Raw genomic sequence first — 12,835 nt, 5'->3', positions numbered from 1 at the left:
TGGAATTAATATAATAATGTCCAGCACCATGGAATTAATATAATAATGTCCAGCACCATGGAATTAATATAATAATGTACATTTCCAATTCTGTGCCATGAATCTGACATGCCTATTTTACAGAAACAAGTGAGTTCTGGGTTCCTTGTTGTACTTCATGTCTTCTTATGGACAGACCATTTTAGGGGGCGTTCACACTACCGTTGGTGTCCGACATGTAGTGTCCGCTCCTAGTGTCCGCTCAAAATCTGTCACAGACATTAGGAGCGGACACTAGCTGTGTCCATGACACCTGTCATTCATCTCAATGGGCATCGGGTGCGTTCTTTTGCACTCCGTGCCCATCCTTCCCTGTCCGCAAGTGAAGATGTCCGACTTCTCAAGCGGACGGTTCTTCATTGAGATGAATGACAGGTGTCACGGACACATCTAGTGTCCGCTCCTAATGTCTGTGACAGATTTTGAGCGGACACTAGGAGCGGACACTACATGTCGGACACCGACGGTAGTGTGAACGCTCCCTTATATCCATTGAGATTAATACTCTTTATAACAGAACCTTTGACCAGTTTGTCAATGAGGTAATTTATTTTACATTTCCAAAATTGTAGCTGAAAAAAACAGCGCAACAATATTTTTTTCTAATCTCTTTTCTATTTCTTTTTGGAATTGTCTGTAGTTTGGAGTGTTTATGTGTTACTTTGCCTTTGCAACTTTTTGTATTTTTTGGTGTTTGGTTTTTCCAACCATCTTATTCATCTTATAAAAGTAATGTGATAAAGTGCTGGGTAACATGCCTGAATGATATTAAATACACAATTACTTACCGTATTTTGCGGACTATAAGGCGCACTGGACTATAAGGCGCATTACCCATGAGCGCCTTATAGTCCTGTCTAGGTTCATATATAAGGCGCACCGGACTATAAGGCGCAGCGCTGTCCGGTGCGCCTTATATGTGATTGAAAGCGGCGGCACGCAGACTTTGCCGGCGGCCGCTTAACCCCCCATGTGCCAGCCGCTTCTATTCATTTCAATGGCACGCTTCCATTGAAATGAATGGAAGCGCTCGGCACGCGAGGAGTTAAGCGGCGCCCGCCGGCAAGGTCTGCGTGCCGCTTCCATACATTGCAATGGGAGTGTGCTATTCGAATAGTATTTGCTCATCTCTAACTTCAATTGTAAGAAGTTACAATTGAAGTTAGAGATGAGCGAATACTATTCGAATTGTACGCTCCCATTGCAATGTATGGAAGCGGCACGCAGACTTTGCCGGCGGCCGCCGCTTAACTCCTCGCGTGCCGCCGCTTCCATCCATATATAAGGCACACCGGACTATAAGGCGCACTTTCGATTTCTGAGGAAATCGTAGGATTTTATGTGCGCCTTATAGTCCGGAAAATGCGGTATTATATGTTTACTTACATTACAGACTATAACTGTGCCCTGGATGCACCATATACTATAATACAAAAATACATATTCCTTAGTAGTATTCATCTATAACTTAATTGCTCAATTTCACTTCTTGTTCCTGAGTGATACCAGCAAACATTTGTGTACTTGGATAGAATTTCCTGATTTCATCATTTTCTTCATACTTGATCCAGAAACGATACAACAAAGTAGTAACATCCCAAGCACATTAAGCCACAGTAAAGAGAGACATATGAAATCTGACTGAAGAAAGGAACGCAATGGTGGATATGGTAGACCACATTATAGAATTGAAGATGTCTTCCAAATATTTGGATGATGGTTGATCCAAGACATTCTCACATGTGATATTATTTGCATGTATAAAATGTTCACAGCAAATCTCTTTTGATCTGTGAGCAGTTAAAGGGAGTCTGCCACCAAAACCCGGCATGTAAATCCAGCCCTGCAGATAGATAGGTTAGTGCCACCAGAACCAGCATATCACCCCAGCCCTGAAGATAGATAGGTTAGTGTCACCAGACCCAGTATATAACCCCAGGCCTGCAGAGAGATAGGTTAGTGTCAACAGAACCCAGCATGAGCTGAGAGCACTTTGCAGAGAAAGAAAGAAAAGAAAATATAGCTGGCTGGGAATAGATACTGACATCATCAGTCCGACCACTAGAGATGGGGTCTGTGACCTAGTCAACAAGCTATAAACACTAAGCAGTATCTGACAAAGAAAGGACATGGTGAAACATGTAAGCAAACTTACAACTATGATCCTAGGGGCGATCCTGGCCCATATTTTTGAATAACTGGATAGGACATCAGAATCAGTAATGAGCCCTGACACAAGTTACAAGTGTATTACAGAACCAGACGCATTCTTTACACTTATACTAAAGCCAGTGGAAGTCCCAATCCAAACACATAATATTCTCAAAGTCAACATGTCACCTTTATGTTTTTGGATTCTATGGATGTTAGGACCCAGATACATGACATTAACCATAATAAGAACATTGGAAATGTTGGAATGGCTGTAATGCACAAGCTATTACATGGGCCCAGGCCCTCACTGGTCACTGATCGTTTTGGGGAAAAATAGCTATGCATAAGGGGTTAACAACTACTGGAGATTATCAAGGGCCGGGGTTTATGTTCTTGGATTGGGTTCCAGGCACCTGCAGTCTCCATTTCTCTCCCCGCTATCATATTCATATTAGCAGTATAATTATGTTGACTTAGTAGAGTATTATTGTAATGACGTCATGTATTTGTATTGGGCCGGCATAAAGAATTCATGGTATAAACAGCGTTACTTCCTCGTGGATTCATCTACACACTGCAGCATTTTTAATATTCAGCTGGAATTATTTTAGCATGTAACAAGCTCTGGTGCCCAGCTGTTCTCTGGGGACCATCTGATACGTGGACGTCACCAGTATACATATCACTCACTGATGGAAAAATTACGCAGGGATGTTGGATTGCTAAAAAACTCTAGTTATCCCTCAGGCAGATAGATAGATAGATAGATAGATAGATAGATAGATAGATAGATAGATAGATAGATAGATGATTACAGGTGTGGTTACTTGGTCTTTCCATAAAAGGGCGAAAAATTGCTTCCCCCTATAAGCCAGTTCTCAGAGGCTTCTTTTGGGTAGTGTACCTATTGGTGAGATGTCATCGATTGCTAGACATATTTCTATGACACACTAAGGCCTAAGCCCCACATTGCAAAAATGCTGCATTTTACAGTACCTGCAAATTAGATGGGATTCTGGCTAATCTCATCCACATATTGCAGAAAGAAGATTTGCAAAAACGCCTGCCGTAGTTATGTAAGGGCATACTCAAAGATGAGGCTCCAACTGCCCAGACAGATCACCAGTACAGAGGATCATTTGATCAGTTGTCAAGAACAAGCAACCCCCACAATTTTCTTGTCCACCATCCAGACACAGGTGGCGCCATCATTACACACTCCTGTCTCTTCCTAGACCATTTCGTATCCTGCCATTGACAGCCAGTCACCATCACCTTTCTTTGAAACCAGATCGTCTTTAGTGATGAATCCAGGTTCTGTTTATGATCCAATAACATTCAGTTTTGAGTATGGAGGCTTTGTGGTGGCCCCTTCATTTTCTGCCTTTACTGTGGAGCGACATACTGTCCCAGCTGGTGGTATGATGACTTGGGGAGTCATTGCATACGACAGTCGGTCACCCCTAGTAGTGATACAAGGACCCACTCAGCAGTATGTGTGCAGGACACCCTCTAAAGAGAGTATAATAGTGGTTCATGGGTTGCAAACCCCAAACAAACCTTATGCGATCCAGTTCGCTCAACACCAGTCTGTATACAGTCTATATAGTTAGCACCAATTGGACAGTGTCCCAGTATGTAGGGTACAGCCACAACTGACAACACCTACATGCTAATTTCTAAATACATTTCCAGGAGGAATAACAGAGGAAAAATACCACAAAAAAAACTAAACAAAACAAAAGTAATTAACAATTAATTACTAAAACAAATCAGACAGATACTCCTGATAGACAGAACCTGTGATGGCGAGATGAACTCCGCATGTGGCTCAGCAATTCTACTAAGAAGTCTGAAAGATTCCCTTAGGAGTAATAACAAAGGGAACATGACTAGCTCCAGAATTTCCCTTTAAAACATAAGTTGAAAGTTTTCTTTTTTGAGTATTTGGATGAATCTGTATATTCTTCATGTTACATGGAAACCTTGAACTGTCACATCATACATAAATCCTCATTAGTTTGTTGGAAAGATAAAGGATTGAAAATATGATAACAGTGAGTAATCCTCTCCGAAACCCACTGCAAATAGACTGCATAGAAATACCAGCATTCACAGCAAAAGGCTGTCTATCTATCTATCTATCTATCTATCTATCTATCTATCTATCTATCTATCCATCTCATATCTATCTATCTATCTATCTATCTATCTCCTATATATCTATCTATCAATCTATCTATCTATCTATCTATCTATCTATCTATCTATCTATCTTATATTGATCTATCTATCTATCTCATATCTATCTATCTATCTATCTATCTCATATCTATCTATCTATCCATCCATCTCATATCTATCTATCTATCTATCTATCTGTCTGTCTGTCTGTCTGTCTGTCTGTCTGTCTGTCTATCTATCTATCTATCTATCTATCTATCTATCTATCTATCTATCCATCTATCTATCCATCTATCTATCTATCTATCCATCCATCTCATATCTATCTATCTATCTATCTATCTATCTATCTGTCTGTCTGTCTGTCTGTCTGTCTGTCTGTCTGTCTATCTATCTATCTATCTATCTATCTATCTATCTATCTATCTGTCTGTCTGTCTGTCTGTCTGTCTGTCTGTCTGTCTGTCTATCTATCTATCTATCTATCTATCTATCTATCTATCTATCCCTCTATCTATCTATCTATCTATCTATCTGTCTGTCTGTCTGTCTGTCTGTCTGTCCGTCCGTCCGTCCGTCCGTCCGTCCGTCCGTCCGTCCGTCCGTCCGTCCGTCCGTCCGTCCGTCCGTCCGTCCGTCCGTCCGTCCATCTATCTATCTATCTATCTATCTATCTATCTATCTATCCCTCTATCTATCTATCTATCTATCTATCCATCTATCCCTCTATCTATCTATCTATCTATCTATCTATCTATCTGTCTGTCTGTCTGTCTGTCTGTCTGTCTGTCTGTCTGTCTGTCTATCTATCTATCTATCTATCCCTCTATCTATCTATCTATCTATCTATCTATCTATCTATCTATCTATCTATCTATCTATCTATCTATCTCTCTCTCTCTCTCTCTCTCTCTCTCTCTCTCTCTCTCTATCCATCTATCTATCTATCCCTCTATCTATCTTAATACATCAGGGTACTACAGTAGTAGTAAGAAAACAGACATTTCATGTTAAACCAATAGCTATGAAAGTTTTTTCGTGTCTGCTCAGAAGTGACTTACTTAAAGTAACTGAAAAAAACAATGAACAAAATGCAAAGAACCCTCAAACAGAAGTCACTTTATAATATATGTTAAGAGAGAAATAGTAGTTTATGATTATGCAAAATACTGTAAAAAAAAATTAAGAACCTCCCACAAGGTCTGCACTTGGTGGAACCTTAGTTACATAAGGTAGAAGATCAATGCTCAATGATCTAGGAAACATTTCCAGTTTTGGCCAAAGTTTCATCTTAAAGGGGTTCTACACAATGGACAATCTTTACTTGACACAAGAGCCCCATGACAATAAGTCATTCCCAAAGTGTCCACTTGCTGGTACCTAGCGCCACCACAGGTGAAAGTGAGCATGACAATGTCACCTCTCAAATCAAAAATGTGTCCTTTGGAGGACAGGATCACCATAGCGAGAGATGTTTTTTGCTCCTGACCAATAGATGAGGATGCAGAACATGGAACCCCCTACTAATCAGAAATCTCGGATAGGGTATATGAAAAGGATGTTTCTACACTAGACAGTCCCTTTGACTCCCTTTTAAGTCTATAAATTTCCTTTCAGTCCCTTTAATTCATTCCGTCTGTCATACATCTGACTGTATGTTGATTCCTACATCGATTAGTCATACGTGGGAGAATTTATCAACCCATCTATGCCAATTTTCTGGTTGTTAATGTGGTGCATTTTTGGTGGTTCTTTCTTGCACCCCATACCCTGTTCTGCACCTCAGGGCCCAGGGCCAGGGCCATCTGAGCCCAACAAATTTATTACAACTCACTCCAGAAAACTAATGTGAGTTACTAAGGAAATCTACATCAGTTCTGGCGTAATCTCCATTCCGGAGCCTCTTGATCACTCTTTCGCCTTAGACCAGTCAGGGCCATTTCCTACCGTTCTTAATACAACCCCCATTATTCTGCAAATACTAAGTAACTTGCTGATCCAGAATTAAAAAAAAGTAGAAGTCACCGAAATTCACAAAAAAAAATAAAAATAATTTCTACCAATAAACAACTGGATTTTTGTACTGCCAATATTTCACGTCATTTCTGGACTCCACATACAATGAAGATTTATTAATACTGGTGCATGAGGAAAGTGGAGCAGCTTTCCCTAGAAATTCAGAACCAGAGTATTTGCCAACTATACATTTCTGATAAATTTCCACCAATATTTATTTATTTTTTGCCCATTTTTGACTATTGCATGATGTCTGGAAATTAGGATTATGACACAAGGGAGCCCTGTACATGGAGCTGCCCAACATCTGTGTACTGCATTACAGACTCCGCCAGGTGCAGTATATATAATACGTCCAGGGGAGAATCCCCCAATATAGACTGTCTGATGGGTCATACCATGATATTACATTACCTATGATTTCCCCTGTATGAATGCAGTAGAGGCTTCATATATACCCCTATAGAAGCCTCATAAGTATGCAGATCCCATACAGAATACATTGCAATCCATTCATAGTGCCCCCTTGTTTCCCAGGCTATGCCTGCACCCAGTATATAACATTCACAGTTGACATTAATATCATTGTAGAAGTATACAGACAATGAAGCTGAATTTGAGATTTTAACATCAGTTCTCATAACTTTTTAGGTTTTAGGTTTGGCTCCTCTACCTCTGCACATCCCGGCACTAGTTGTCCTAATATCCATCTTTCTATCTTACCTTATCATGGAATATTGTCTTTCACCATCCCAGGAAAGATCTCGCAGTCCGGCTTTCCCATAGGTTTCCACAGAGAGTAAAGGTTTTCAGTTCAGACATCCTTATAAACTCTCCCAGTATAAAGTGACACTTCAGCAGTGAATCTGTTCTCCGGTGAAGAAGCCTGAAGTTGTAAGGATCCAGTCCTCTCCGCTACACTAAACCCCACTCCTTTACACCAGCACTTGCCAAGATTTCTAATTCGAAGCAACTGCAATGAGCCTGACTTTGTGCAGACGCTTCTCGAGGAGTGAACAAGTTAGAGGGGCTCTCCCCTTCCAGAATGGAATCCATAAAGTCAGGGTTAACATTCAGCACAAGTGGTTGCAGCTTTTCTATCCCATCCGATTGGGGTCAGTAAGTCATACGAGCAGCTGGGAGGAATCACAAATGGAGCTGGATTTAGGATTCTCATCAATCTGTGCTCCTTTTGCGCACATGGATGCTAGAACTCATAGAGGAATTATATAATATGTCACTTCTTGAATATTAAGGGGAATTATTCTTACTACTTTTGATGCCAGGAAACTGCCAACAAGCAGGGGACCGCCAAGGACAACATCTGCAAGGAGTTTGTATGTTCTCCTTGTATTTGCTTGGGTTTCTTTCGGGTACTCCGGTTTCCTCCCACACTTCAAAGACATACTAAACTTATATGGGACAGTGACTATAAAGAACTGCAGAACTGATGATATATAAGTAGGTAAGCAAATAAATAAATAAATAAATAAAGCTTTTACATCAACATTTGACCCCACAAACTCAGTGCTACCTCATGTTCTTCCATACATTGAGCTATTGTATAAGCTACACCCCTGCATGGGACTGGTTACATGACTGTGACGTCATCAACGGTCCTCTTGTAGGTTTCCTAAATATCGGCAATTACTAGTTTGCAGACCTATAGTGTGTAAGTAACTTCTTAACTTGGCTTGCAACCCCTGGACATGTTTACACCCCAACCCCCCAGGGAGTCATGACCCATAAGACTAAGAGCTCCTTCATTATAGCTGTGTGACAGGAACTGTCTGCTCTTCAGTAGTTAGTGTACAAGTTTCTGTCTCCCCTTGTGGACAGCCTGTGTGGTACAGGAAGTCAAAAAATGACAATTTAGCTCCTGCAAATTTTATTAAAGGGGTTGTCCCATCACAAGGATCCTATCTATACTGCTTGTTAATGTGTATTTAAGACTTTTCCTAAATACACTGCTTCAGCAAAACTGCTTTGTTTGTCCACTATCTTAATTTATTCACTTCATTGTTGACACTGCGTTTATATGGCCCTTGGGATTATCTGCTCAAATGTCAAGTGATGTAGCTGCCTGCTCTCTGGGGGGAGGGAGGAGGGGCTAAGTGCACGGGAGCCAGCCTGTATCTGTAGCTGTTCCTGTGTCCCATGACCTAGCTTCCTGCTCTCAGATAAAGGAGGGGGGAAATGAGTGCTGCTTTCTTATATAAAACAGTCTAAATCCTAGTGGGCTAAAGGACCTGATCCCTGTGCTCACTAGGATTTAGCTTTCTTATATAGAGTAGGCTAAAAGCTAGTGGACAGAAGGACCTGGTCCCTTAACCCACTAGGATTTAGCCAACTCTATATAGAACAAGCTAAATCCAAATGTTATAGGACCTTTGATGACATCACAGGCCCTTCAGTCGTCCCATAGGATCACCCTATGTGGTGGGCGGAGATACACGCTAATTTGGGGGCGGAGCTAAACTGGAGGTAGTCGGACTGTATGGCTTTGCATATGAAACCCCGCCCACCAATTGACGTTGAAAACCAGGAAGAAAGAAGTCTTTGCAGCAGCGAAGACTGGTGAGCAAGGGACATGGGAATACCCATTTAAAATATGACAAAAACTATGTAAATTTGGTATCGCTGATTGCGCCAAATAAAAGAATATAAGGAACATGTTATACCTCGTGGTTACACAACAATGTATGGCCATAAAAACGATTGAAAATGACACAAGTGCAGTTTTTCTCTAATTCCAGCCAATTCTGGATTTATTTGCTGGCTTCCTAGTACATGATATGAAATATTAAATGACATTATTATGAAGTATAATTTGGCCTGCACAGAGGTTGTCTGGGCAAAAAAATAAAAAAAATTTAAAATAGGCTGGGGGACATGAAAAAAAGAAAATCATACTCACCTGTCCCTAGTGCTCTGGTGTCCTCCCAGAGCGGTCAGGTCCTGTTGCTCTGGTGTCTTCTAGAAGTGAAATTTACAGCCGTGATGTCCCACATCCTTTCCACTAAAGCTGCTGCACATGACCAATGAGGTCAATGTGCAGGTTCCGCGCATCAGGAAGTGACCCCGGGACATCACAAGTAATGATGTCACGTGTCCTTCACTGAAGCCGACAACCGACAGGAGACACCGGAGGATCGGGGAATAGCGAGCGTGATTTTTTAAAACATTTTTTTACCCGCCAGACTATATAAAGTTTACTTTTAAAATTTTTGCCTGAACAAACCTTTTAAGACTAAGGCCCCACGTAGCGAAACGCAGCAGGGACGCATTGCACTTGAATGCTTTTCTCTGCAGACTTTCTGCCCCTATTATATCTATAGGGAAACCTCCAGCATTTCCGCAGGTATAATTGACATGTGCGATTTACAAAAAAACGGGTATTTTTGAAAATGTTGCAGATTTTTTTTCTGCAATGTGTAGATGGGATTCGCCAGAATCTCATTTTCTCATTTGGATTTCTGCATCTCCTCGCAACAAACCAAGTGACAGGTTCCGAGTAAAATTGAGAAAAAGTGAAAAGCTAAGTATGTTAGGCACTTGGAGAACTTACACTTATTATAATCAATCTTTATTTCCGGAGAGCCCTCTGTAGAGCGCATGACCCAGAATTCACTCCCATCTTGTTTTAGTACCGACAGCGGCATCTTAATTATTTGAGAAATGCAAACAGAGTAAGAGCAATGACTTGCGGCCAGAAAATTCATGTCTTGTATAATATAATTATCACGAGAAGTTTTATGGGAAAAATAACAACGTAAGACTTTAGACCCATTAAAATTTTCACGGCCGGAGGCGCTGAGGTCTGCCATGTTTACACAGCCATGGAGACTTCTAGCTTATATTTGGATACAGTTTTCATCCGAGGTAAATACTCTCAAACCTTCGGGTATTTCAGACTAAGCCTGGAGTTACGACCCTGCTAGTCACGTAGCCAGAGAGTTAAATCTGGAGTCAATCTAGACTTTAACATGTAATACACGGAACAGTATATGGATGACAAAGAGGAATAACAAAAAGGTAAAGTAGAACAAGGTGGTTGCTCAGGTTGGGCGTGGATGAACTCTGGAGTTCCTCAGGGGAGGGAACTTTGCAGGAGCGTAGTGCTCAGCTGTACAACTGATATAGGTTGTGACATCACAGCTGAGTGTCAAGTATGCTCCTATGAAATCACAACTAGGTTTTGATAACCTAGTTTATTCCTTACTATGGGTCAGCCTGTCATGGCAAAGCGAGATTGTGGCCCCACTTAGTATTCACAAATACTATGACCACCATATGCCACAATGTATGTTATAAAGCTATTACAGTACAACTTTGCCTTTTGGGTTTCTGGTCACCCTTCAGGACTCTCTATGAGCCGGACATAGCAGTGGGGCACTCATACTTAGAGGATATGTAAGGGTATGTTCACACAGAGTCTTTTGCAGGCGGATTTTGATGCAGAATCTGCCTGCAAAAATTACTCCACTTGACTTCAATGGGAGCCGCTCGCTTTTTTTTGCTGCTAGCTAGTAGCGGAAAAAAGCGAAATGACCTATCTTGCCACAGATTCCATGGCTGAGTCAGCTGCGGCATTCGTGGCTTGAGGCACGTTCCTGTTTAGGCCCATTCATTCGGGCCTAATCAGGAGCGGGATGCTGATACACTGCATCGGCATCCCGTCATGGCTAGCTGCACAAAAAAATCACACGGCGGAAAAATTTTCGCCCTAAGACAGCTGACCATTTTTGGCACCTCAGTACAATGGAGTGATTTGTCTTCTTGTAGATAACAATGATGTAATATGGTAGTAACAATAACTTCATTATTGGGTCTATTGTATAATAGAATTAAATAAAATTAAAGTAACAGGGGAGGTCTATAACTCCCCCCACCCCAATGAATCCTGCAAATGAAAATGGATTTTATGTACTTTGGAACCAATTAAGAAAAAGGGGCTGTAGGGGATTTTGTTGTGTTCTGCTGCCATCTAGTGGCTCATCATAGGGTACTACAAAGAGCCTAGACCAGTTACAAAAATGCAGTTTTTATGTCTTTTGTTCATTTATTTGAGCCAAAGCTAGAAGTAGACTCAAGAATGTATGGGAGACTCGAGAATGAATATAAACGAAGAAATTATATTTCTTTTCGCTCATTTCCTCCACTTATGGTTTTAGCTAAAATAAACTGTTGTACCCATTGTGGTTTATAGACCTGCAACAGATCTATTATTATTATTATTGTTTATTTATATAGCACCGTTAATTCCATGGTGCTTTACATTTGGGGGTTACATACAATACACAAAATATACAGGTAGATATAATACTAACAATGACCGACTGGCACAGTGGGGTAGAGGGCCCTGCTCGCGAGGGCTTACAATCTCTGCTATCTGTGGCAGGCACATAGACTTAAAGGAGTTCTTCTGCCCAAAGAGTGTTTTTTTTATACTGATGACATATTCACAGGATAGTAAAGTATCAGTTGGGTGGGGGTCAAACACTCAGACCTCATTCAAGGTGAGGGGACTGCCCCCAGGCCCGGCAGCTAGCGCTATGAACAAGGACAGAAGCAGCCCTGCATCGATTCAAGTAATTAGCAGTAGCAGAACTGTAGATAGGTCATTAGTATTAAAAAATTGTTATTATTATAGTGTATTTATATAGCACCATTAATTCCATGGTACTGTACACCATTATATTAATTCCATGGTTCTGTACATGATTATATTAATTCCATGGTGCTGGACATTATTATATTAATTCTATGGTGCTGTACATTATTATATTAATTCCATGGTACTGTATATTATTATATTAAATCCATGGTGCTGTACATTATTATATTAATTCCATGGTGCTTTACATTTGAGAGTTTACATACGGTACACAAAATATACAGACAATGACCGACTGGCACAGCGGGGTAGAGGGCACTGCCCGCGAGGGCTTACAGTCTATGAGGGAAGAGGGATAGAGACAGAAGGTGAGGGGGAGACTGTACAGATGGCAGTGCGGTGATAGTGTTATTGGAGGTTGTAGGCCTTCCTGAATAGGTGAGTCTTCAGGGCCTTCTTGAAGCCTGTGATTGTGGGGGTCAGTCTTATGTGTCTTGGTAAGGAGTTCCAGAGTATGGGGGATGCATGGGAGAAATCTTGGAGACGGTTGTGTGAGGAGCGGATGAGAGCAGAGCGGAGTAGGAGGTCATTGGAGGATCTGAGGTTACGTGTGGGCAGGTAGCGGGAGATGAGGTCAGACATATATGGAGGGGACAGGTTGTGGATGGCTTTGTATGTCAGGGTTAGTAACCTGAACTCATTTCGCTGGGCAACAAGTAGCCAGTGAAGGGATTGGCAGAGGCAAGCGGCCGATGAAGAACGGGGGGTGAGGTGTATTAAGCGAGCAGCGCAGTTTAGGGTAGACTGGGGAGGAGGGTGAGAGTG

General features: G+C 41.4%; 1 protein-coding gene across 1 annotated transcript in view; it reads right to left on the bottom strand.

Moving 5' to 3' along the window:
- The window catches only part of C1QTNF7 (C1q and TNF related 7), a 47,302-nt gene extending 39,919 nt beyond the window's left edge, over nt 1–7,383 (bottom strand). The window contains exon 1 of the mRNA XM_075260889.1: nt 7,117–7,383. The gene's annotated coding sequence lies outside the window, so the exon portion shown is untranslated. The remainder of the gene's footprint in view (nt 1–7,116) is intronic.
- Nucleotides 7,384–12,835: the final 5,452 nt, after the last annotated feature.

The sequence above is a fragment of the Leptodactylus fuscus genome, chromosome 1 (assembly GCF_031893055.1).
Source record: "Leptodactylus fuscus isolate aLepFus1 chromosome 1, aLepFus1.hap2, whole genome shotgun sequence".
Taxonomy (NCBI): Eukaryota; Metazoa; Chordata; class Amphibia; order Anura; family Leptodactylidae; genus Leptodactylus; species Leptodactylus fuscus.
Note: the sequence above shows the minus strand (reverse complement) of the source record. Positions and strands in the feature narration are given on the sequence as shown.